Source organism: Amblyomma mixtum, chromosome 3, assembly GCF_055824585.1.
Source record: "Amblyomma mixtum isolate Tamu chromosome 3, ASM5582458v1, whole genome shotgun sequence".
Lineage (NCBI taxonomy): Eukaryota > Metazoa > Arthropoda > Arachnida > Ixodida > Ixodidae > Amblyomma > Amblyomma mixtum.
Window position 1 is genome coordinate 378365640 of NC_143014.1, and position 25819 is coordinate 378391458.

The 25819-nt window shown below is 48.8% G+C and overlaps 1 pseudogene; it reads right to left on the reverse strand.

The window, feature by feature from the left end:
* Nucleotides 1–12344: 12344 nt before the first annotated feature.
* Nucleotides 12345–25819, reverse strand: part of LOC149356919 (uncharacterized) — a 38231-nt pseudogene continuing 24756 nt past the window's right edge.

Below are 25819 nucleotides of genomic sequence, written 5' to 3' on the forward strand. Positions count from 1 at the left end.
TTTCCTGGCCTCAATACCCAGCTTTTCACACAGCAACATCAACTCTGGCTTCTTTAGCTTGCTCAAATCCATGGCAACTTCCGAACGAGGACTTTCAATACCAGCTGCTACGTGAAATGCATAAGCGAGCACGTGCAGAAAAAACAATCTACAGGTAGTGATAAATTTCCAGAGTTATCAAGCCTGGCAGATTCTTAAAGAAAGTCAAGCGCTCACCACTGCTGAAGCCAGGACCAAGCGTGGAAGATCCCACCGCTGCCAACCAGTTGATATGTTTTGCCGTACTAGTAGCGTGTCCCACCAGGCATCGTGTCCAGGAGCACCGCCGCTGTGCCGAAGGAGGAAGGAACGTGGGCCGGAGACGGGGAGTAGGGGAAGTGAAGGAAAAACTGTATTTACATTTTTACATGATTATTTACAAAAATGACAAACAAGGTAAAAACTGAGAAGTCTCAGGGAAACGTTGAGCGTATCGCTCAGGGAGTCGCTCCGGGAATGGCTTTTGATGAATGGCTCGAGCGCTTTAAATAGACCCTCCCGAGATCTTCCCGCCTTTTTCAACCAATCGTAGGGACTTCGTCCGGGTGCTCCAAGGTCGTTCACCTCTTCGTCGTCTTCCTCGGCTGAGGCCCTTGAATAGTCGGAAGTGGCCCGTCAGGCCAGGTGGATTTCATATCTTGTCTCGAGGAAACAAGATGGGCGAACACCTGCCGCGTCGTCACCTCGGTTCATCCGCTGAGGCCCGTGGATAATCGGAAATGTCCAGTAGAGCATGTTGACCGGCTAGTCGTTTCCGGCCAGGTGGATTCCATATCTTTGTTCCAAGGAAATTCCCCAAATGCGAACACCTGCCGCGGCGTCACCCCGCGGTTGACAAAAGAGCGAGGACTGGTTGAATGGCAGGCGCTTGGCGGACGCTCGTCTCCGCAGGTGGCAGCTGGCGTTGAGACATGTCACGCTGAAAGAGGCACACACACAAAGTCGCAGAGTCAATACTGCTGCCTCGGGTGCCGTTTAAGGGGATCTCCGGAAAACACGTTGTGGCAGTTAGGCAGAAGTGGTGGTGCCAGGAATCCAGGAGTTGAATACATCCCTCGTGTTCGTTTCCACCTGTTATGAGGTTGCATGGGAGCGCGGGCATGAAGACCACTTTCGCAGAACGACGCACTGCATCTGGGCATGGCCTAAGTGGAGACAGGTGTGACGGGAACACACAGAGAGTTAGGGGGGGGGGGGGGGGGGCAGAAACACAACAATACGTATCATCCTCGCCTCTCCACTTCTAGTTCACTGTATCCACAACCAAGCGGTCCGTATCATCAGCTGGTTCATTCGTGACGCCTTAATTACCCGATTGCATTCTGAACTTAACTATCTCCGTGTTTTGAATCATACAAATCTTAGCGTGCATGTGCATCCTGTATAAAATAACCGCAATTTTCTTCAGCACATTCGCATGCCAAAACGAAGTAACCACAATCCTTTGCGATTATCATCGCGGAAGAATTTTACACTCCCAGAAGGTCGTATTAACTGTGAAATCCAAACTGTAGTGTTGTCTATAACGAAGTGATGGAATTCTTTGTCTTAGAGTATTAAAACCGTTTATCCCTGCCCTCATATAACCTCAGTCTTCGCTCGTTAATTTCATAACTCTCCACTGTTATCGTGCATGTAACGCTCAGAAGTGGTACCATAGGATATGTGTTACAATTTCTGAGCGTTACGTTCTTAACTTCGTCTTTAAAAGTCTTCAGTTATAGACATTTTCATTCTTGGAATGTTTCGTTATTTTTTACTCTTTTTTCTTAGCTTTGGCAGTTCAACTTTTTCAGTTGGTATAATATCCTGTACCTTATTTCATCTTCCCTTAATTGCGCTACATTCTAAGAGATCCACTACAATCTTTCTGCATCTTCGTGTATAATTTATAAGCATTTCTAAGCTTTGAAAATATTTAAATAAACTTTAAAAACCCTTCCAGCTTCCAGGGATCAGCTGGCTGAGAATCCAGGTCTAAGCTCACCACTGGATCACCGCGGAGACCAGCATGTACAGTTAGTACATGCATGACCAGATAGATAGGAGGTCATGTTTGTGAGTTTACCAAGGTATTACAGTTCCTCCGTTCTTAAGTTCCCTCGCTGCACACGACGCACTGAGAACGCGTTCTGCTGTCGCGAAAGCAACACTACGCTAGTCGCCGAGCCATTTCGCGGAGCTCAGGAAAGGCCATACTGAGCATGTGCGAGGAGCAGTGACGTCACATTGCGCACAGGCGGCGTGCCGCCGCCGTCGCTGCGGGGGTGACTCAGAGGTGCCGCCGCCGCGCTCGCAAGTTGCGCATACGGAGTAGCGGCGCATAGCTAGCGTGCCGAGGCCGCTGCCGCGCGCTCTCCATCGCCTCTCTCTCTCTCCTCGCTGCTTTCGCAAACCTCCAGGTTTAACCAGAGCTAAACCACTGCCACTTTTTCTGTGGTTCTACGTACAGTTATGGTTCCATTTTCGCATCATGGTAGCATAATTAAAACAGTTTGGCAGTGTGCTTGGTGTGCTGCCGGTGGGGGTGGTGGTGGTAAAAACGTTTATTTCCTCTGAAAAGAGGGAGTTACATGAAGGTTGCTCTGGAGTCAGGCTATGTGCCCTTCCCCTCACAAACACTAGGTGGAGTCCCTAGTACGGGACCCCAGTGGCTTCCGCTGCCGCCATAGCTCGTTCGACCATCGCCTTTTGGGCTTTCAGGTCGCAACAGGCGAGTAGGGTCGCCTCCCAGTCCTCCCGAGTGGGGTTTGGGTTTGGAGTAAAAGCAGGGTTGGAGGGGCACGCCCACACCATGTGGTAGAGGTCCGAGGACCTCTCCCCACAGTGCGGGCACTCCCCGGAGAACGCAGGGTCAAAGTGCTTTAGCGAGGCGGCGTGGCTTCCGCTACTTCTTCAGAGGAGGCGGGGGACGAGGTTGCCCGGTTAGAGAGCGCGCGGGCGGCTGCATCTGCTGCCTCGTTTCCTCCTAGCCCCGAGTGGGCCGGAGCCCAGACTATGAAGCGGTGGGATGGACCTCCTACGTGCGAGCTGTTTTGCAGTTGCCGGTAGGCCAGGTACGGGACCCAGCCCTGTTGGACGTTCCGACACGCCCCTCGCGAGTCGGTTATGATTGTCTTGGAATCGGAGTGTGTTGCCGCTAATGCGATGGTGACTTCCCCTCCTTGAGTTATGTTTCGGGCTTTGAAGGTGAGCCCGTTCACCGTTTTGGACTCGTGGATCACCGCCGCCGTGTACCACCCGCCTTGGTGCGGGCCGGATGCGTCCACGTAGTATACCCCGGGTTTCCTTCCGTAGCGGTGAGCTAAGGCCTCTGCCCTGGCCCTGCGTCTACCCTCGTGGTCGTCCCTGGACATCTTAATTGGAAGTGGTCTTACGTGCAGGGCGTAACGCCACTCCTGACAGAGTCTTACTCTCTCCTCGGTTAGAGTCGTGTGTTCTATGTGCAGACGGGCTAAAAGGCGGCGTCCCGACGGCGTCTGCGATAATCGCGTGTATTGACCTGTGAGGTGGGCTTCTCTAAGTTCATCGAAGGAGTTCGTCATACCCAGACCTTGGAGTGTCAGGTTAGACGTGGTTATCGGGAGGTCGAGGGCCTTCTTCGCCATTTTGAGTATTATCACCTCGATGACGTTCTGGTCGTGTTTGTTGAGGCGGAGATAGGGGGTCGAGTACAGGATTCTGCTTGTTACAAAGGCATTGGCCAGCCGCAAGGCGTCTTTGCTTCGCAATCCCCCTTTCTTGTTCGAGACTCTGCGGACCATTCGGCCCACCTGATCTCCCACCTTCTTTAGTTTGTCGAGCGTGGTCGTCGCCAGCCTACGCTGGTGGATGAAAAGACCTAGGACTCTAGTTTCTTTTCTTTCGGGTATCGGTTCGATCCAAGTCTCAATTCTATCTTGTTTGTGCAGTTTTTGTTGGGGCGAATGTGCACGAATTCGGATTTTTGAGGGGAGCAATGAAGGCCACATCTTTTCGCGTACTCGTTCACCGCGGTGGCCGCCTCCTGCATGCTGCCGGTAACAATGTCCTGCTAGCTTCACAGGATCAAGCTACGGATAACGAAATCGTAAAACAATTTCCGTTGTTGCCCATCGCCAAAGCCTTCAGTATGGCGTACGCATTCTTCACAATACATTTCTGCCATCCCGTGAAACGTTGTGCTTGTGTGCTGCGCGGGAAAGCCAACAAAAATCGGTACTTGCGACAACAATTAACGCCGCGCGCCCTATTTTACTGCGACGCATATCGGCGTGAGCGCCTAGAAAACGAGGCTGAATATTCTGAATAGTTCTGTTCCTGTCATCTACTGACCGCACAAAGCGCCTTTGCGTGCTTTATTTCCGATAAAAATTGCGTGGACACTTTGGCAACTTAAGTGTTAAGAGGAGAAAGCCGAGGACACTATGCCGTGACGAATTGCAATGGCTGTGACGTCACACCGTTCCCGTGGCTATTTTGATGCCTTTGGCAAATTGCACATCTTTTGGGGATCTTACGTGTTAATTACGCTTAATTACACATTTCCCCATCTAATTTGACACAAATCCGACGTTTTTCGACCATTCTGTGTCAATTTTCACTATGCCGTGACGACTTCCGGTGGATGTGACGTCACACCGTTCGCGTGGCTATATCGACGTCCACGCTAATTCAACGCAGTTTCGACATTTTTGCCTATAATTGATTAACTAATTACCCTACAGTCATCAAACTTGGCTTCTAGGTTCATTTTTTTTCTCCTCTAGCTGAAACAACCATTGGTTTTCTTCTCTTTTAGTTCCCGAGTTAAACGCGTGTGACACCCTCTGCTAACGGACGACAGTATGAGCCATTAAAGGCTTTCGTCTTAAGATGAGCACGACCTATTCAGAGCGTGTATTGTCTTTCTCTCATCCTTGTTCACTGCGCTGATTTGCCTCTCGTTAACGAATGAGTAACGAGATCGAAATCCCACTCTGCATGTAGTCAACACACTACCGAAGCGTGTTAAAGGCAGATGTGCATGGCGTTTCGGTTCTATTTGCACTCTGCATGTTGCACCATGCGCAGTAATTGATTATGCACAAACTACACCTCTTAGGAAACTCCACTTACGAAATACTTGTGGCTATTTGGCACACGTTGCATGACCTGCTACAATCAAGCCACTGTCGCCACGTTAAACAACCGTGCTCCTCGCTTCATACCATGATGAACATAAGTTTGCTTGCGCAAGCTTATATAAAGCAGTTTCTCAGTGTTGTAGAATGGATCCGCGTGGAGTTAGGTGATATCATTCTATACATCCTTAAACTAGGCTCTCAAACAGTGATAAAATGCGGGCTGGAATGACAGCTGCAAAAACTACCAAACACTTTTTGCAGTATGTCTCCAGTGCAATGTGTATTCACGAACAATAAATTGCCAAATGGCCAAGTTTTGCACACTCTGTTCTGAAGTTCACGCTGCCATTATAAAGTCACAGGACTTGTTTAATTGGTCATTGACTGCGGTGTCAATTTTGCTTCCAGGTACATATGTTAGAAAGGCCTTTGTAAAAGAAAGAAAAATAAAAGTGCGTGCGATCTTGCTGGCTTTGGTGGACAATAAGTACACGTTTCGGCCTGCCAACATTGGCTCCGCAGAAAGAAGACGTCATGATTCCCGCGTGTCTGAGAGATCAGCATTGGAGGCCATTATTGCGAGAGCTAAATTTAGGCACCCAAGCCTTAGTGTTGGATGGGTGCCGCCACTGGCACTGTGCGGGGAAGCGTTTCCCTTGACGCCCCTAACCTCACGAAGCCCATTGCTTTGCACACATTCAGGGAAAAGAAAGAAGAGAAAGAGAGAGAGAGAAGTAGAGAGAACCTTCAATTACCTTATCTCGAGATCGAGAAGTGTGGCTGAGAATGCATTTTGAAGGCAACAAAAGCATTTCAGGTTTCCCGTGATGCGAATGAAGTGTGACAGCAAGAACGTGCCAGTTATTGTGCGTGCGTGTTGTGTGGTAAAAAAACACACGCGAGAAATTTATCACAGCAGCGTATAAAGGAAGCACAGCGACAGGACACAGTGTGCGAGCAACCATCGCAAACTACAGAGAAGCAAGTTGAAAATGTGGAAGAAGTTCCGAGCTGCTGGACTGGACAGCACTGAAGCGAAATGCTGGACAAAAAAAAAGCAGATGTTTAAAGGGGGGGGGGGGTAAGGAGGGGGAGTATAAAACATGCAGGTAAACCATGCGAAGTCCTTCTTGGGTAGCATTCGGAACGGTGACGTAATCTGCGATTAAAGGGACACTGAGGAGAAATTGAAGTTGGCTTGTATCGACAGAATACCAGCTCCTGATTACAAAAACGCCATTCATACTGACAACAAAGCTCTTGTAACGTAGAAAAGAGCTAGAACCAAAATACAGGTATCGCCGCCACAGGCCAAACTCGCAAGTACAAGCTTCATGACGTCATAGGACAAAACAGTGTTGCTAGAACCAATGGTTCTAGCAACACTAGGACACGAGAAGCTACGAATCACTGAGGCGCAGCAAATGCATGCGCAAATCTCCTTGACGCCACCAGATGGCGCCACGTACCCGACAGCTACGCGCGCTCCTGCAGCGCCGGGACCAATCAGCGCCTGCTCGCAGCGGTATGGGGGCTCCCGGTATTCCGCTAACGGTAACAAGGTACACGGTATGCTAAAGGTGTCTATTTTCGAGAACTTCGTTGACGACTTCGAGAACGGGATCCATTGTAACGCTGGCAAAACGCCGGTGCAAACGTAAACAAAGCGACGGCCGCAATAGCCGATAAATGCCTTCAACGTGCGGCCGGCGGTAGCTTTCTTTTCGGCTGCTGCTGGGCCGCACTGCTGGCCTCCAGAAATCACGGAGCCTGCGTTACGTCATGTGCACGTCATGTTTCACGTCACTTAGTCCTGTGTCGTCATAGGAGAATCCCAAGTTTGAATCAGAGCGGCGGGAAAAACTTTTTCAACTTCAAATACAAATTTCTTAGAAATAAATGCATTTTTCGCTGCCGCCCAAGTGGCAACAAAGCCATGAAATGCCGAACTATCGGATTTTGCTATAAAAAATATTAATAGAGCTCTCCTCAGCGTCCCTTTAAAATTGCGGCGGCCTTCAAGCTGCTGCTCTGCAGCGTACAACGCCAAGTGAGGGGGGCGGTACATTTTCAGCGCATAAACGCTTGCTCTGAAGGAAGAACACTAACGGCACCGAAGACAAAGCCCGCCGAGAGATGTTTGGCAGCAGCCAAGCAGGGTATGGTTGGCGGCGGCGGAAATATGAATTACTTGCTTCTCTCTAACTGCCCGTTTACGTTTTAAAGGGGTGGAGACACCAAATTTGTGGTTCGCGCGTTCTTAGTTTCAAACGCTTCTTATGGCTCCAGGAAGCATGACACACACTCAAATATTCATGTATTCACAGTGAATAATTTATTATCGCATTTTTAGGTGAACGATTTTCGGTTTCGGTTTCGGAACGCCGAGTTGTACAGTGACGTCACAGAGGGGGAAGATCAACTACTTCGCCTGGTCACGTGGGCCCACAAAAGTTGTGACGCACCTACTGCTGCATCGTCCGAGGTGTATCTACCATGCATCGTCTGCTTTCTCACACACGTGCTGAGCAGCGCATGAAAAAAAAAACAACGGCATGGCTATAGCAGCTCGGATTCTGACGGATCTGATTCCAATGAGTGAGGACATCGACTTCTTTTTGATCACACGCTAATATCGCCTTCGCGGGTTCGCGTGAGGATGCGAAACACTTTGCAAAATGCCAGTGAGCATCGCTGCGCCGCTCTACCCAAGCTGCGCCCACAACCGGTGTCACACTTCCCCGCCGTGCAGCAGTACCTGAGCGCTGCTTGGGATGGTGTACAAATATCACAAGAAAAGACAAGATCGCCTAGTTATCAGAACTGCCAGCTATACTCGAGCAGCGACAAAGCATATACCTGCTTATGTTGGGAGCTTTCGGCAACGGCACCGCTCGCGGGCGCTCCGGGCGACGAGCTCTGCTGCTGCCTGGCTGCCGTGGTCGTCGCTAGGCCTATAGCCTGTTTCGCAAGCGGCCGGCGCTTCGGAAGTCGCCTACTTTTCACAAATAGCTTTAGTGTCAACAGCATCATCTCACAATAAAATAATAGTATGGTCAATCTCCTCGACGCCTTCGGCAGCGGAGCTTGCGGGCGCCAGGCGAGCCGGACCCGAACGTCGGGCCAGCGGCAGCTGCGAGGCGGTTGTGGCAAGAAATTTGCTCATATCACAGTTGTTACCTCTACCAGCAGCTCAGTATTAGTCAGCGATCCTCAAAAATGACAATTTTTTCACATTTCTTGTCCCATGGTTTATTATTTACGTCAAGAACACCCTTCAGCTCGCTTTTATGACGTCGGCAGACGGTATCCAGGCTGGCCGACCGGCCGGCAGGCTCGGCGTACTTCACGTCCGCACAAGAAAATACAAAACAGCCATGCTACCAAAAAGGATATGCTTCCTAGATTCGAGATACGACAGCAAGACTGTGCTAAAAGTGGATCTTCGGCAACGACACTGCCTGCGGCAACGCCGGGCGACGACCTGCGCGCTGGTCCCAGACTGCCCTAGTCGTCGCTAGGCCTAGCTGGTTTCGTATCGACTTCGCAGCTGAGGGCGCTTCGGGACTGGCCAGCGTAGGGTGCCTCGATGCCAGCGCTGTGTTTCAGGGTGGGGACACCCACTCCTTTCGGCGCCATCTTGGTTCTTTCGAATGCGCCGGGTGTGTTGCGGCGGCAGGTTATCTATCGGTCAGAGAGAAGGGGACGGGCGTGTAAAGCCAATACCACCGTGATGTAAATGTAATTTTCTTCTCTGCCGTCTGGTTAGCAGTCTGCTTACATAAACAGTTGGTTTCCAAAGAGGGTGTGCGACACATGTCCCGTGTATCGTAATCTGAAGGTGGCAATATTTTCTTGCGAGGTTACCCTTTTTTATGAACATTTTTCACTCGTATGCTTCCCACAAGCATCACTGGAATTATTATTACAATTATTATTGCACTTGGATGGAATATTGTGTTCGCAGCACTTTTAATAATAATTTGTTTCTTATTATAGATATGATTAATGTGACTAGAAGAAAAATGACACGTTGCATAAGTAAGCCCAAAGCAGTTAAAGTGCCTATTGAAGAGGAAAAAAATTACTAAGAACATTTTTCAGCAATCAAACACAATTTATTTACAATATTAAGTAGTCATTTCACTTTATAAGCTCTCAGGAAGGTTATCTGGTTAAAATGTGCTTGCCTTACTGTAGGCTCGTACCTGCTACAGCCTTGCTAGCTTAACACTCGGCTGGTTTTTCAGGAGTGTTAAGCCATCGCGGATAGATGCGAAGCCGTGTGGAGACAAAGCGCTCAAGAAGTTTTCCAATCACATCTTTGTGGAGGCAACATGGGTTTCCTGGCAAGGTTACATGCTTTCCAATAATTTTCTTCAGTGCTTTCAAAGGCGTGCTCAGATGGGTCAGATCTTGAGCTTCAGCAAAGGACTTGAAAGCACTCACACTGGAAGACAACGTCCACCACTTGTCTGCTTGCATATATGAAATTTCTGCCACCTTGGACATATTGTTTTAGTTGAGTAAACAATTACTAAGAACACTTCTCATCAATCAAACACAATTTATTTACAATATTAAGTAGTCATTTCATTTTATAAGCTCTTAGGAAGGTTGCCGCAAATAAAACGCGACAACTGGGCACCGACGGACAAAACGAAAATATACGAGGTCGAGTGTCACGCTAGTAAGACTGTAGCAGGTACGAGCCTACAGTAAGGCAAGCACATTTTAACCAGATAACCTTCCTGAGAGCGTATAAAGTGAAATGACTACTTAACATTGTGAATAAATTGTGTCTGATTGCTTAAAAATGTTCTTAGTAATTTTTTTCCTCTTCAATCGGCACTTCTGTCAGCCTACTCATGCAACGTGCCATTTTTCTTCTAGTTACATAAATATGACTACAAATCCATAATAAGAAACAAGATTATAAGCTCTCGGGATGGTTATCTGGCTAAAATGTGCTTGCCTTACTGCAGACTCGTACCTGCTACAGTCTTGCTAACGTAACACTGGGCTGGTTTTTCAGGAGTGTTAAGCCATCGCAGATAGATGTTGCCCTTTCGCGCTCGATCCAGTGCACAGAGGGACACAACAGCCAGTCATGTTTTGTTAACAAGCACGCACATCACAAGGCGCTACACAAAACACGAGCTATCGCTCCACAACGCCACCAGGACAGTGAAACAGAACGCACGCACGCAGGTCCGTTCGGGTCGACGGCCGGCCGGCAAGAACCAACATGGCGCCGAGAGGCAGCGCAGGGTGATACAAAGGCTGTCCCCACCCTGAAAAGCAGCGCTGGCATCGAGGCACCCTAGGCCAGCGCTCAGAAACGTGCTCCGCTCGGCACCCCTTTACTGTGAACTCGTCCCATAATAAGAGATATGTTCGATTTCCACGACGTCTTCATCAACGGAACAGGCGAACCGCACCAGGTAGCAGCAGCACAAAACCGGCTATGGGATGAAATTTGCTTGCTTCGCAGTCATCACTTCTACCAGGAACTCGGTATTTGCCAAAGATCGTCAGAAACGATGCATTTTTGATATTCATATATCCCAGGGTTTGCTATGAACGTGAACAAACAATACTATCGCGTTCTTCAAATGCCGGCGGTCGGCACGAAGACTGGCGCAGGCCGCCCGGCTCCAAGGAGTGCGCCCTATGTCATTATGACGCTGCCGCTCTCCGCGTTCGCATTGGCTGCCGCTTCCCGTCGTTGCGTTTGCCGCGAGCGGCCCGCCGTTGACATCTAGCAGGCCGGACGCAGGCGGCGAGCTGCAATCGGACGGTGCGACGCTGCTCGCAACGGCGCGCCGCAAACCGAGCGAGGGGCGGTTTGCAGCAAACGCGGCTCGCTGGTGCGTCGACTGCGCTCACGCGGCTGTGCCCCGCTCATCGTACGTCACTGTATTTTGGTATGACGTCACTAAAACTTTAATTTTTCTTCCCACCTTGTGACGTCAGGGTCGATGGCGCTAGCGATGGCTCTAGATCGTGAGAGTGAGCATTTAGGTAATCTTTGGAACCGAATTAAAATATTTTTTAAGCGTTTGTTGTGTCCAACACCTGGCTGTCAGTGCCCTTGCATACATAGGAATCCCATAGCAGGCTTTTTATAGCTTCAAAATTTGGTGTCTCCACCCCTTTAAGTTGAAAGCCTTTAAGCGCTCATACTCGCGGCCATAACTCTGTCCATCCTTCCGTTACATCTCAACTGAAAGCCATAACTAGTCATTACTGGTCTGAAGTCATGAGTAACTAGTGATTAACCAGCCATGACTAGTTAGTCATCACTGGTTAGTCATGACTTGTTAGTCAGTCATTAGCCAGTCATGACCAGTTAGCCATTAACCAATCATGACTAGCTAGTCAAATTAATTAGTCATGAATAACTAGTCATTAACCAGTCATCACTGGTTAGTCATGGCTGTTCATGACTTGTTGATTAGTTAGTCATTAACCAGTAATGACTCGTTAGTCATTAAACAATCATGACTAGTTAGTCATTAACAAATCGTGACTAGTTAGTCATCACTAATTAGTCATGACTAGCCAATCCAAGTCGCCCCATAGCAGCCTCGCGTGTGCCTACGACCGTCGTCTCGGTGGCAAGGCTTTCGCCTCGCGCACTTCAGACCGTCAAAATGCCCCCTGAATTTTAAGGCGAAAGCCTTTAATGCCTCATACTGTTGTTAGCAGACGCGTCGGCAGGAATGTAGACAGACGCGTCGGCAGGAATGTCGACAGACGCGTCGGCAGCCGTGTCGACAGACGCATCGGCAGATTTGTCCGCCTTTCGGCGTCACTGCTTACAAAGAAACTGCGCCGAGGGTGGGAATCGAACCAGGGCTTTGCCATTTGAAGAAGAGACGCTACCACTCCGCCACGAAGGCTGGTTCCAGCATGAATAAAGGCGCATCTAGTGAATGCATAGGTTTCATAAATAAAAGGAATAAAGTGAAGGAAAGGAAAATAAAAATGAGAAAATAAGCAAAAATAAAAGCAAAATAAAATAGGATATTAAAATAAAAATAAAAAACAAAACAAGATAGGAGCAAAAATAAAAAGAATATGAAAAATAAAACCGTAAATACAAACAAACAGTGCGCCAGGAAACGCTTTCGCCTTGCAGCACTTTAGAGAGCCAAAGTGCCCCCTGAATTATATTATTTGAGTCCTCGTCAAGGGCTACAATAAGCTGTCCTTGATGAACCAGAGGTGCCTCTTGGAACTCTTCCTCCTGGAGACACGTTTCCTGTTCAGGTCTTTGATGACCAGTGCAGCTTCTGTTGGGTTCCGGGTATGATGGAGCATCGAGCCTTCAAGGTCGAAGTTCTCATGGTCAACGTAGGGCTCGTGTGAAAGGCCGCCAAGCTGGTCATCTGATGGCGCATGCCTTAAAGGCGCACTGAAAAGGAATCTGAACTCGTCTTTTTGCCGCGGGAACTCGATCTACACGTTCCTAGCATTCTTAGAAACTGCGGCTTATTGCCCTGTGTGGCCGATTTTCCTAATTAAATCGAATTAACGTCCGGCTCCCGCCTTTCTTTTTGAATTCTCCCTCGTACGGTGGGCGGAGTCGACCAACGCGTGGAGTACCCTTCAGCCAGCTCCGTGGAGGCTTTGCTTTCGCTGCATTTTGTTTTTTAGGTTTCCGTGAATAAATAGTTTCATTTGCAGATAATATAACCGCAAAATAAGTCCGCAGAAATAAAAATACGCGCGGACTATTTGCTTCTACGGACTACTACGCATTACTCCGCCGATGGCAGAGCGGCAAGTCGCCACGGGACTGGGTGAAAGCACTCCCCGCGTTGGTCGACTCCGCCCACCGTACGAGGGAGAATTAAAAAAAAAGGCGGGAGCCGGACGTTAGTTCAATTTAATTAGGGAAATCGGCCACACAGGGCAATAAATCGAAGTTTCTAAGAATGCTCGGAACGTGTAGATTGAGTTCCCGCGGCAAAAAGACGAGTTCAGATTCCTCTTCAGTGCACCTTTAAGTTACCTGAAATAAAGATGTCAATGAAATATTTTCTCGTATCGCTTTAGAAAATATAAACGTTCAGTTTTTAGTGGTGTGCAGTATTTTGCAAATTCAAAATAGCAGAGAACCAGTACAGAATGTGTCTCGAGTGGTAAATGGACGTGGTTAATCTCTGTCAAAGCTTTCGACACATCCTCACATGACTCATTAGCGCAACCGAGTAAACAAAAGGAGCAAAACAGTGTTTCTCCTCGTTTCCACGGAATCCTCTTCTTCGGCCACCCAGAGATATCGAGAGGCCGCCTCGCTCTCAAGCCACCTTGTTAGAGGCAGTAAATATTTCCTCCTCTCTGCTGTCAGCAAAAGAGAGGGAAAAATACCTTTAAAGGGACAGTGAGGAGAGCTTTATTAATATTTTTGTTATAGCAAAATCCGACAGTTCGGCATTTCATGGCTTTGTTGCCACTTGGCCGGCAGCGAAAGATGCATTTATTTCTGAGAAATTTGGATTCGAAGTTGAAAAAGTTTTTCCCGCCGCTCAGATTCAAACTTGGGATTCTGCTATGACGACACAGGACTAAGTGACGTGAAACATACGTGCCCATGACGTAATGCAGACTCCGTGATTTCTGACAGCCAGCACAGCGGCCTAACAGCAGCCGAAATGAAAGCTACCGCCGGCCGCAATAGCCGATAGGTGCCTTCAACGTGCGGCCGCACGTTGAAGGCATCTATCGGCTATTGCGGCCGTCGCTACCGTCGCTTCGCTTACGTTTGCACCGGCGTTTTGCCAGCGTTACGATGAATCCTGTTCTTGAAGTCGTCAACGAAGTTCTCGCAAATAGGCACCTTTAGCATACCATACCTTCTTACCGTTAGCGGAATAGACCAGATTCTTTTACCCTCACACGCAGGCTGCAGGCGCGCCCCTACTCTCGACACCAGTCGCCATCTATCGGCGCGCGCGGACCGATGGACTGCGGATCGCGCCGGCGCCGCGCGTGGAATGCATGTTTACGTGTTCGCTTCTGTCGTTGTAGTGTTTCGTCATAACGTATGAGGGTGTGTGCGGTGCGTCACTACTCACATTTTCCCTCTACCAGACAGTACTGCGATTATCTTGAGCGCAGTTAGTCGTTAGCGTGACATCTCGTTAGCGTGAGTTTTTTTCCGTTGATTTGGATGTGAGTAAGTGCGGCGAGGCAGTGCGCGTCTGTCGCGTTGTTTGTGCCCACCATGATGATATTGATATTGATCATTAGCGCTCGTGTACTGTCTTCACCTTTTCTGTGTCTCGTTTTTCACGCTACGTTTTTCAATGATGATATTCTGCTGGCTCAGGATTCTAAACGCTGGCACCACAGCGGCGACGCTGCTCAGGGAAATTCTGGAATAGTATTGCAAACAGCAAGGATTTTTCCCGCGGAGTAGTCGGCCAGGTAGCGTACGGACTGGAAACCGGCACTTCTAAGCAGATTTCTGCGCTGGCGTGTCGTTTGTTGCCGTCTTTTACGTGCGCTATCATCTATGATAATTTTAGGCGCAGGAATGTGGATTTATTGATTTGAATCAGTGGTGTAGTAAATGGATAGGCGAGCTGCAGACTGAAGGTTGTCCCGACGAAGCGCGTGTTTTCCATCACCTCCTTGCGCTGAGCTTGCTCTAGTTTCCATTAAACACATTTCATGCACAGGATTGTAAGCACGACCGCTACCGATTTGAGTTGCTCTTTCCGCACGCATGTCATAGGGATCGGGGGGGGGGGGGGAGGATTTACCGTAGTGTCTTTCTGCTTTTGCTATCTACCTTAATCATAGGAAAATATGCGCGATTTTAATACATTCATTCACACTTAGCCAAACGCCTACGGAACGCTGTCACACGCGGCGAGAGCTACAGAATAAAAGGAACGCGACTTCGGACTTCAGAATTCGTGAAAGCTGGATTCGGTGCTAATATCTATTCAAGATTTGATAATTTGAGCAAAAGTACGTTTTTACGCACCATTTTGTTTTTTGTTGGCGCTGCGACTCAGATAAGCTCACAGCGGTAATTTGTTGATAAACTGGCGCACCACGCATGCGACAAAAAGCCCTGTTTGTGGGTGGTACTTTATGGCCGAAGGATTAAGAGTGCATGGGAATTGGAACTGCATGCTAGCCGCACACCTAATACTTGATATTGAACAAAAAGTTTGTTTTTTTTTTTGCAGTGGACCACCAAGACGATAGCGATATAAGCACGAGCGCGTTCTAAGCGTCAGCGCAATTCACGTGAATGTCAAACTAAATGTCATTAAAACCCATCAATGTGCTTCCTTTGATAACGTGAACACTTCCTGCAACCCAGCTACGCTGCGGAAGTATGCTCCGCAATGTTTTTTTAGCGCCCGAAGCGCGGCTATATGCAGGCGCGGCCGCGGAGCTGCCGCAGCCCCGCAGTCCCCAAAGAAACGCCCGCACCGCGGCGCACCAGTCGGCGGAAAATGGCCGTGCCCAGGAGCGGCTCTGGATTCTGGTCTATAGGCGCTGATTGGTCCCGATGCTGCAGGCGCGCGCGTTGCTGCCGGGTACGTGGCGCCATCTGGCGACGTCAAGGAGATTTACGCATGCATTGGCTGCGCCTCAGTGATTTGTGGCTCCTCGTGTGCCAGTGTTACTAGAACCATTGGTTCTAGCAATATTGTTTTGTCCTATGACGTCATGAAGCTTGTACTTGCGAGTTTGGCCTGTGGCGGCGATACCTGTGTTTTGGTTCTTGCTCTTTTCTACGTTACAAGAGCTTTGTTGTCAGTATGAGTGGCGTTTTTGTAATCAGGAGCTGGTATTCTGTCGATACAAGCCAACTTCGATTTCTCCTCAGTGTCCTTTGAAGAGCTAACCGTGGTCGCAAGAACACAGATCATGGTCGAGGCCGGAGCCCAGATTCACGACTCGTATCATGATCTGAACATGAGTCCGGACACACTCACGACTCAAATCGTGATCTAATTGTGAGTCCCAACCACGGCTTAAGAATATATTGTTACACCGTGGTTCGGACTTTTCTTGCACCGTGGTCCGAACTCACTCATGACTCGTATCATGATCTGAACGTGCGTCCGGACTCACTCACGATTAAGATCATGGTGTTAATGTGAGCCTGAGTAAGCTTGGTGAGTTGTCCCGAGCGAGTCTGTCGGCCTATGAACACGACACGTGGTCATACTACCAATTGTGTAACAGAAAACGGACATATTTTTACCACCGAACACATGCAAGGGGCACTTGGTCGCTTCGAACACAGCTGGCAACATGGTGGCTTGCAAACGCATGAATAACCCTGCTAATACCTTTGGTGTGAAGCACTGCTATCGTCGTCTTAACAAAAGAAAGACAATTATTAGTAAAAACAGTGTCAGGCATCCGTAGCGAAAGCAATCAGAGTAATAAAAAACGAAACGAAAACAAAAATGCTAAGAACAACACAGAGCTGATTCATACGCAAGGGATTACAAGCGTAATGCATGGGTTTCCGAGCTGTCCTGTTACCGGCTGAGTTCGATGCGATCATGTGATGTGTGACGTGTTCGCTAGTGTAAATATGCCTCTTTTCTGACGAATAAACAGCTACTAGTGTACTGTCTTAATGGCGCTGCTGTTCTGTTCAATCGTGCACCAATTTGCTCAAAAAATCCTTTATTCTGACATACTGTTCAACAAAATTTGTTGTAAGATGTGCCTCATGTTCACGGTACGCACAAAGCAAAATTATGCAGACACTTAAAGCATCGTCAGGCAGTAAGACATAAAGTCCGTTCGTGTGACATGCTTTATGCAGGTGGCAGTGTAAAATTTGTAGGGAACACGCTCAACAGTATTCAGTACATATGGCAGCTCCTTCAGTGAGTGCAAATCAACATTGCACACGTCTGGTTATGGAGCTGATCCTGCCAGGGAGCTATATTCAGAAGTCCATCATTCACTACAATCAACCTGTTTTGTGCTTAAAGTTGTGACTCTGCAATGTCTAGCAAGCAAATAGCAGGTTCAAAAAGCAATGCAGATAATTCTTCTTATGTAACGTAACACTCACAGATAACTGATCTCAGTGCTAATTTCATGATGTACATTTGTGCCACAGAAATAATTAGTGTGAGTAGTTACTGAAACTTTGTGAGACCAAAAGGGTAGCGCAAAAATAGAGGCACCCTGCAAGCTATCTGCTTGCTGCACGGCTTCGTGAACGCGCCTTTCAGACCTCCTAAAAGCACTCTGCTGGCCTACGACGTTCTAACGGCGTTCAAATCCAGCGCGTCGCCAGCCAGGACAAGTCGCAGTAGCAAGTCAAAAGCTCTCCACCAGATGACGCCACATTTATTACAGGTCTGTGCACCTACGCTTGCGATTCTTGCGGCCTATGCTTGCGACGTTGCGTTACGTCGGCTGCAAAAATCTATCGCAAAGCCGCCAGATGGCGACACGTATTCCACAAAGCTGTCGCTCTTCCGGTTTTCGTGGCAGCGTCCGCACGTCTGCAGCATGTTCCAACTCGACCGACGCTCCGTGCACGAATTACAAAAGCGGCAAGTATTTGGCGCTGCTGCAGATTCGACAAAGGTATACAAGTGCAGCCTGTCAGTCTGTCTAGTGTCCTTTTCCTGCACTAACTACGCTGAGAGCTTCGGCGATTATCCAGACCTGAATGCTGGACTTCCTCTTTCTCTGTGTGTTTGCTTTAACTGGGCGAAATGGAATCCGCTCTCGAAATGAGTTCGCGTAACGAGTTTTGCCTGTTTCTTAGCCCTCGCGCAGGCGGCTGCCACTGAGTAACGTCAGGCTCTGGGAGAAAGAAGGAATGCAGTCAACGAAGTGATGCTTCGGTGCCGAGAGCGACGACAACCGGTTGGAGATGTAAGCAAGAAAACAGGCACATTGGACAACCGGTGCTCGAGATAACGCGAATACAAGTTTATCGCTGTTCGTAATAAATGCATCACGCTTCCTCGAACCACCTCAACCCTCTTAGATTATGCACGTCCGGTGGTCGAACATCTACGTCGCTGGGAATAAAACGTATTGGGTCCGTCCGACATACCATTAGCTACAGCCAAAATTTGGGTGCAGCATGTTAAAACATATGTAGCAAAGAACCATGCGTCGTTAGCCCGCGTAGCAAAAGCCACAATGGCGCTTTCCCTGTGCCATAGTCGCCACATGCCAAGAGCTCGGCACCACATAACCTGCTCCAAAAGTCCCGTACCAGAACCTCATCAGAAGCCACGGATGCTATTCTCATCCTAGGTGTCTTTAACGGATAGTCCTGATGTCTTAATATAATCTGTGTTTCCATTTTAGACACGCACACGCACATACACTAGAGACAGTGAGAAAGAGGGCGTACAAATGGTAGGGTTTCATTGACAGGTGGGCTTTTTTTTTCTTCATGAGCATATATGAGAGCAGCCTATTCTCATTTATATTGTGGAGTGCTGATTTTTTTATTCTCTTTTCCAACACTGTAGCGATCTTTTTGGATTTATTTCTGTGCATCTGAACCGTCGTATGCGTTTATGGCTTACATTATTGGTATATCTACTGTCACGTTAAAATGCTCATTTATCCGCCTTTTTTTGTTTAGTTAGGTGACATAGTGCTCATCTTTGTAACACATACCACACATTTCGGTCAACTCAGCAGCTCTGTTCTATATAGCAGTATGGATCCAAAGGAGAAATTTTGTATTCTTTTACTAGTTTTTTTTTGTGCTGTGTCTGTTTCTAGGAAGGGCCTGCTCCGCTCATAAGGCTCTCTCCCAGTACGTAATGGTCTATCCATATAACGCGGATAATTAACAATGTTCACAAAACTCTCGGCTACCTTCGTCGTAATTTACGTCTAGATTCACCAGCAGTTAAATTACTAGCTTATAAAACATTAATTCCGCCAAAGTTAGAATACGCATCTCCCATTTGGGACCCCGCTCAACTTAACCTAATTCTATTGAACTTGCCCAAAATCGCGCCGTTCGATTCATCTACTCAAACTACTCATACTCCACCAGTGTTACTTCCCTCAAAAATAATGCATGCCTACCTAACCTCAAGCAACGTCGCACAGCTGCAAGGCTGTGCTTGTACCACAAAATGTATCATAACTTTTCTTACAACTGTCCTATCCAGCCTGCTCATCGTTCTTCAGCCCGCACAAGCCACCAAAATGCCGTCTACCCACCTCCTGCTCGCACCGTGACCCATCTTCATTCCTTCTTCATCCAAACAGCGCGTGACTGGAACAGTCTTCCCACAAGTACCATCCTTCATACAAACCCGGACCATTTCAAGAAAGCCATCGAAAAAATCTGTTATTAACACCAGATTGCTAGCCCACCCCTCATGTAAAGCCCTCACCCGGGGGCCCTTGAGGTATTTGTAATATTTATTTATTTATTCATTTATTTATTTATTACCTCAAAGGCCCCGGTTGTGGGGCATTACATGAGGGATGGGCGGATTACATGCAGATTATATAAAGATTACAGAGTACATAAAGATCAGGATACATAAAGATTACAGGATACATAAAGATTACTGATTACATAAGGATGGCCTCAATATTTTTCTTGAAGTCGATGCAGTTCACGATGAGTACGGCTTCCGGCGGCAGATCGTTCCAGTCCCGAGATGATATGACAAAAAAAGAACGGAAATGAGATGTTGTTCTTGCAGCGGGTGGGTATACGGTCTTGATGTGGTTGTTGCGGCTAGAAGGACGATGAGCTGTTGATATGATAGATGATCCTAAAGGTGAATGATAGAACTTGTGGAATAGGCATAGTCCAGATATTTTTCTTCTAGTTTCAAGGTTAGGCAAGGATGCTCTGGATTTTAAAGAGGACACGCTAGTATAGTAAGAGTAGTCACAATAAATAAAACGGATAGCGCGGTTTTGAACTTTTTCAAGGATTATAGAAAGGTTAGATTGATGAGGATCCCATACTGCTGACGCGAATTCTAGTTGAGGTCGGACGAATTTTTTATAAGCTAATAATTTGATAGAAGGGGTAGTAAAACGAAGATTTCGACGTAGGAAGCCAAGGGTGCGGTTAGCGTCATTAGCGATGTTCGTGATATGCGAAGGCCATGTTAGGGTATGAGTTAAGGTGATGCCAAGATACTTACAGGAAAGAACAGATGATACTTCAGAACCGAAAAGAACATATTTTGAGGGAATATGGGATTGCCTGCGATGAAAAGAAAGCATGCATGTTTTAGTAATATTAAGGGACATTAGCCGATGTTTGCACCAAGTTTCGATTTGGGTTAGATCAGTTTGGAGGGTGTCAGAGTCAGTTCTGCTGGTAATAGGGCGGTAGATTACACAGTCGTCGGCAAATAATCGGATATTCGAGTTGACGTTAGAGGGAAGATCGTTAATGTAGATTAGAAAAAGCAAGGGTCCAAGCACTGTGCCTTGTGGTACACCTGAAGTAACGGGGGAATAAATAAAAGTAATAACAGCGCGGGATGACCAAGACAGAATAGGACACAGGACGAGCGCCCTCCTTCACATAGGGCCATTGGAAACCATGTCGCGGGAGCGGCATGCCCTCAGGAAACATAAAGCAGAGCCGCCTCTACGTACAGATCTGTGTAAGCGCGGAGAAAGAAAAAAAATTCAGGGGCACTTTGGCTCTGTAAAGTGCTGCAAGGCGAAAGCCTTTCCTGGCGCACTGTTTGCAATTGACTGCGAGACTGTTTGTGCTGTACTAGTGCTTTATTTGACTACGCACTTTGACTACACATTACAACTACACACTTTGATTGCCGACTTTGACTGCTTCTTCAGCACGACTCTCTCTGCTTCGTTGAGTTCGGTTGTATCCATGGCTCTGTTCGCAGCACGGTGTATTCTTACACCGTGTTTCGCAGTAATGAGGTATATAATGCGGTCGCCACGGACGCCTTACGCCACCTGTCGGAGCGGACGACAACTATTTTTCATTAATTGTCTGCTCCTTTTAAAAGGGCCGCCGCGGTGGCTCAGTGGCTATGGTGCTCGGCTGCTGGCCCTAAAGACGCGGGTTCGATCCCGGTCGCGGCGGCTGAATTTCTTTGGAGGAGAAATTCGAGGCCCGTGTACGGTGCGATGTCAGTGCACGTTAAAGAACCCCAGGTGGTCGAAATTTCCGGAGCCCTCCACTACGGCGTCTCTCATAGCCTTAGTCGCTTTGGGATGTTAAACCCCATAAACCAAACCAACCTTTTAAAAGGGGGCGTCAGTCATCCGTGGGTGACCTCATTACTTCGAATCCGCGCACTCTGACGTCATAACCATTTGGACCAACCGAAAAGCGTGACATCTCTGTTGACAACCTTGTCGACAACGATGAGGCATTAAAGGCTTTCGCCTTAAAAAACGCCTCAAAGGACAGCGAACGCAAGCAAAGCGGCGAGACAGGTGCGAGAAGGTATCAGGAATTTGAAGGACTGAGAATTTGAGGTCTCTTCGGATATATGTTGATACCAGTGGTGTTCGATCCGTAGAACTCGCATGAATCGCTCTGTATCCCTCTGGTTTCCTGGAGTAGGGGACCAGAGGTGGGTGGGGAAGGGTGAGGGGATGTTGGGAAAGGGGCGTACGTGCCATGAGGATGCATTGGCAGTTCCATTGGAGAAATCTATAGAATGGGGGGCGTGTCATAGTCTGATGCGTCCTCGGGGTGGGGGCTCTGAAACGGCCACAGGGCTATTTCTTTTTGAGGAGGGGGAGTCGGATGGGAAGGAGAGGGCTGTAAGTGTATGTTGGATTTGTTCTATGAATTCCGCCCGCTTGGCGGCGGCGTTGGAGAGTAGTGAATAGGGCTGTGAGTTGAGTGATCTGCAGTGTTTGTGCCTGAATTTGTTGTTCTATGGCTTCTTGGCGTTGTGGTATGGAGGGTTCCTTCTATCACAGAGACACCACACCCGACCTGTCCTTGGCTCTGTCATCATCATCATCAGCCTGACTATGACCACTGCAGGGCAAAGGCCTCTCCCATGTCTCTCCAATTAACCCTGTCCTGCGCCAGCCGCGGCCACCATATTCCCGCAAATTTCTTAATCTCATCCGCCCACCTAATTTTCTGCCGCCCTCTGCTACGTTACGTTTGCCTTCTCTTGGAATCCACTCCGTTACCCTTAAGGACCAGCGGTTATCTTGCCTTCGCATTACATGCCCTGCCCAAGCCCACTTCTTCCTCTTGATTTCAACTAGGATATCATTAACGCGCGTTTGTTCTCTCACCCACTACGCCCGCTTCCGATCTCTTAACGTTACACCTATCATTTTTCTTTCCATAGCTCGCTGCGTTGTCCTTAACTTAAGCTGAACCCTCTTTGTCAGCCTCCGCGTTTCTGCCACATAGGTGAGTACCGGTAAGATACACCTGTTGTATACTTTTCTGTTGTATACATTCCACATTTTACTTGGCACAATACTGCCATATACCTACTTAGTGATCATTCCATCCTTGTTGTCAACATACCCGCACAACAGCCCCGACGCAGGGCAAAGGTGAGACACACTTCGTGGTCAGGCTTCCGCCAGTTCTTACCCCCACCCCCGTCTAACCCCTCCGACTACACTTCATGGGTCGCTGATCTAAGAAACACAGAGTCACGGGCCCCACGTAAAATTTTCAATCCTACTCCCTGTGACAACCCTTATCCTCACCTTCTACGACTGTGGAAGCGTAGAAAACGTCTCCAACGCACATTAGCTACACAACCACACAACACACAACCCCGCGACAGAATACAAGCACTCCGCAACGACATTATCTCCCACTGCAAGGCACTCGACACCGAACAGTGGACACGAACATGCGACCGCTTAGACAGAACTTTACATCAAAAATCATTCTGGTACCTTCTAGGACCTCAACCTCATCGCACACCCGCTCTCGAACGCCTCTTCGCCACCCTGCAATGGAGGTTTGCACTAACCTCCAACAACTTTATTTCCCACCCTCATCATCCTCTTTAAACTGAACAAAGCATGGCGCAGCCCTCCCCGCACTAGACGTCCCCTTCACGCACACAGAACTTGATACAGCAATCGCACGTTGTAACACACATTCATACCGAAACCCAATAAACCCTCCACCATCAATAATCTCCGTCCTATTTCCCTCACCTCCTGCGCGGCAAGCTCATGGAGCACATGGTGCTTACCGGCCTCACTTCACATATTCAGACCACAGACTATCCCCCCCCCCCACCCTCATTGGTTTTCGCCGAGCACTATCCACTCAAGACCTTTCCCTTCTCCTTCAACACACTTCTTTAACACAAATGCTTCAGACGCTGCGCAGGGCAACGTCTTAGTAACAGTTGACATACGCAAGGCTTTCGACAACATGTCACACGACCACATACTCACCATACTAGCTGACACGCAGTGTGGACACAACTTGTAAAATTACTTACGAGCTTTCCTCTCCCACTGCTCCGCTCGTATCCGCTATCTCTACAAGCTGTCGTACCCCATCCCAGTCACTTGTGGCACTCCACAAGGTGCCGTCCTCTCTGCTATTCTCTTTAACCTAGGCATGATCCCGCTCGCCCGGGCCCTAGCCGATATGCCCAACCTTCATTTCCTCTTCTATGCAGACGATCTCACCTTGTGGGTCACAGCCGACTCATCGAGAGAGGTCCAAACCACGCTCCAACCGGCGCTTAACACCATTTTCTCACACCTCTCCCAAGCGGACCTGCAACCAGCTCCGGAGAAATCTGAACTTTTACTCCTAACACGCAGTAAATATCAATGGACGATGAACCCCTCCATCTCCCTCACCCTCGCCGAACAGCGCATCTCCCGCGTCGACTCTTGTCGCGCGCAGGGTATGCCACTCACCTCCCTACCCCTTCCAGAGAGGCATGGGAGACAACTGCTCCTCGCTTGAGTCCCAAAGGGCTCTGGTGAAACGGGCGAGAGACGGGGCCTCGTCATGCGGTGTCCCGGACTAGGGACGCCGACCATGTAGCGGGGCCACTCTGTGGCTCCCAAACTCAATTTCATCAATTAAAAGTTTTCACCACCACCACCAACACTTTCACCTCTGCCATCAATCTGTCCATACGCACATGCCACTCAATCACACACTTACTCCGCCGCGTAGTCTTAAAACATGCCGGCCTCTCCGAGACATACGCCAGCCGCCTTGCTCAAGCGCTGGCCCTGAACGAATTCCTGTACTACATCTCTTACTGCCCCCTTACAAGTACACAACACGACGAACTAATCCGGGCCCTCAATGCACTATACTGTCACGTTGTTATGACGGCAATACAGCAGTCAGGAAGACAGAAACAAGCCTTGCAAACGAAGGTCTTTATTTGGGCTGACTTGCGCCCGCAAAAGAACTGAATCACTCGGTGGCGGCGTAAGCAACAAACGTGCTCGTCAGTCGTCGAACTACGAATGCCAGCCGCTCGCGGCTTCGCTCAATTTAAAGCCGGCAAGGAAACTTCGAGATAACAGGTCAATATCATCTACAGTAATATGGAAACATGTAGATGCAGCTCTACATGGCTGTGATCAAGCGAGATTAGCCAGGTCGCTTCTCGCGTCACGAACAAAAATGATAACGCCCCTTTCCTGCGGCTTTGAGCGCGAACGAACGGCCACTACAGTGATACGTGGCATTACCCCCCTCCCAAAGAAGCGTCGCCTCGATGCTTCAAAAATGAAAATAAACACGGAGAACGCAAACTTCGAGTCCTTTAGCGCTCATAATATGGCTTCAGGCGTACGACACGTACGACATCTGGGCGTGTGCGTCGCCGCTGAGATGCTGTCGTGCCGTCGGGGATGACTTGATAGTCGAGGTCACCGATGCGACGGAGAACCCTGTACATGCCAAAGTAGCGTCGCAGCAACTTTTCACTCCATCCACGGCGGCGAATTGGCGTCCATATCCAAACACGATCACCTGGTTTGTAATGGTGTCTCGTCGGCGCAGATTGTAGCGTCGGGCGTCGGTGTGCTGCTGGTCTTTAATGCGAAGCCGCGCAAGTCTTCGGGCTTCGCGATGAAAGTAGGCGGCGACGTCGACGTTGTCTTCATCTGAAACGTGCGGGAGCATTGCGTCGAGTGTTATCGTGGGCTTCCTGCCGTATACAAGCTGGAATAGGGTAGACCTAGTTGTCTCCTGGACGGCAGTGTTATAGGCGAAGATCACGTAGGGCAGAATGGTTGGTTGGTTGGTTTATGGGGTTTAACGTCCCAAAGCGACTAAGGCTATGAGAGACGCCGTAGGGGAGGGCTCCGGAAATTTCGACCACCTGGGGTTCTTTAACGTGCACTGACATCGCACAGTACACGGGCCTTTAGAATTTCTCCTCCAAAGAAATTCAACCGCCGCGGCCGGGATCCAACCCGCGTCTTTCGGGGCAGCAGCCGAGCACCATAACCACTGAGCCATCGCGGCGGCCGTAGGGCAGAATGGCGTCCCACGTCTTGTGTTCGGCGTCGATGTACACGGAGAGCATGTCTGCGATGGTTTTTTTCAGACGCTCTGTGAGTCCGTTGGTTTGCGGATGATACGCAGTTGTCCTCCGATGGCTTGTCTGACTGTAGTTTCAGATGGCTTGCGTCAGGTCCGCTGTAAACGCCGTTCATCTGTCTGTGATGATCACTTCGGGGGCGCCATG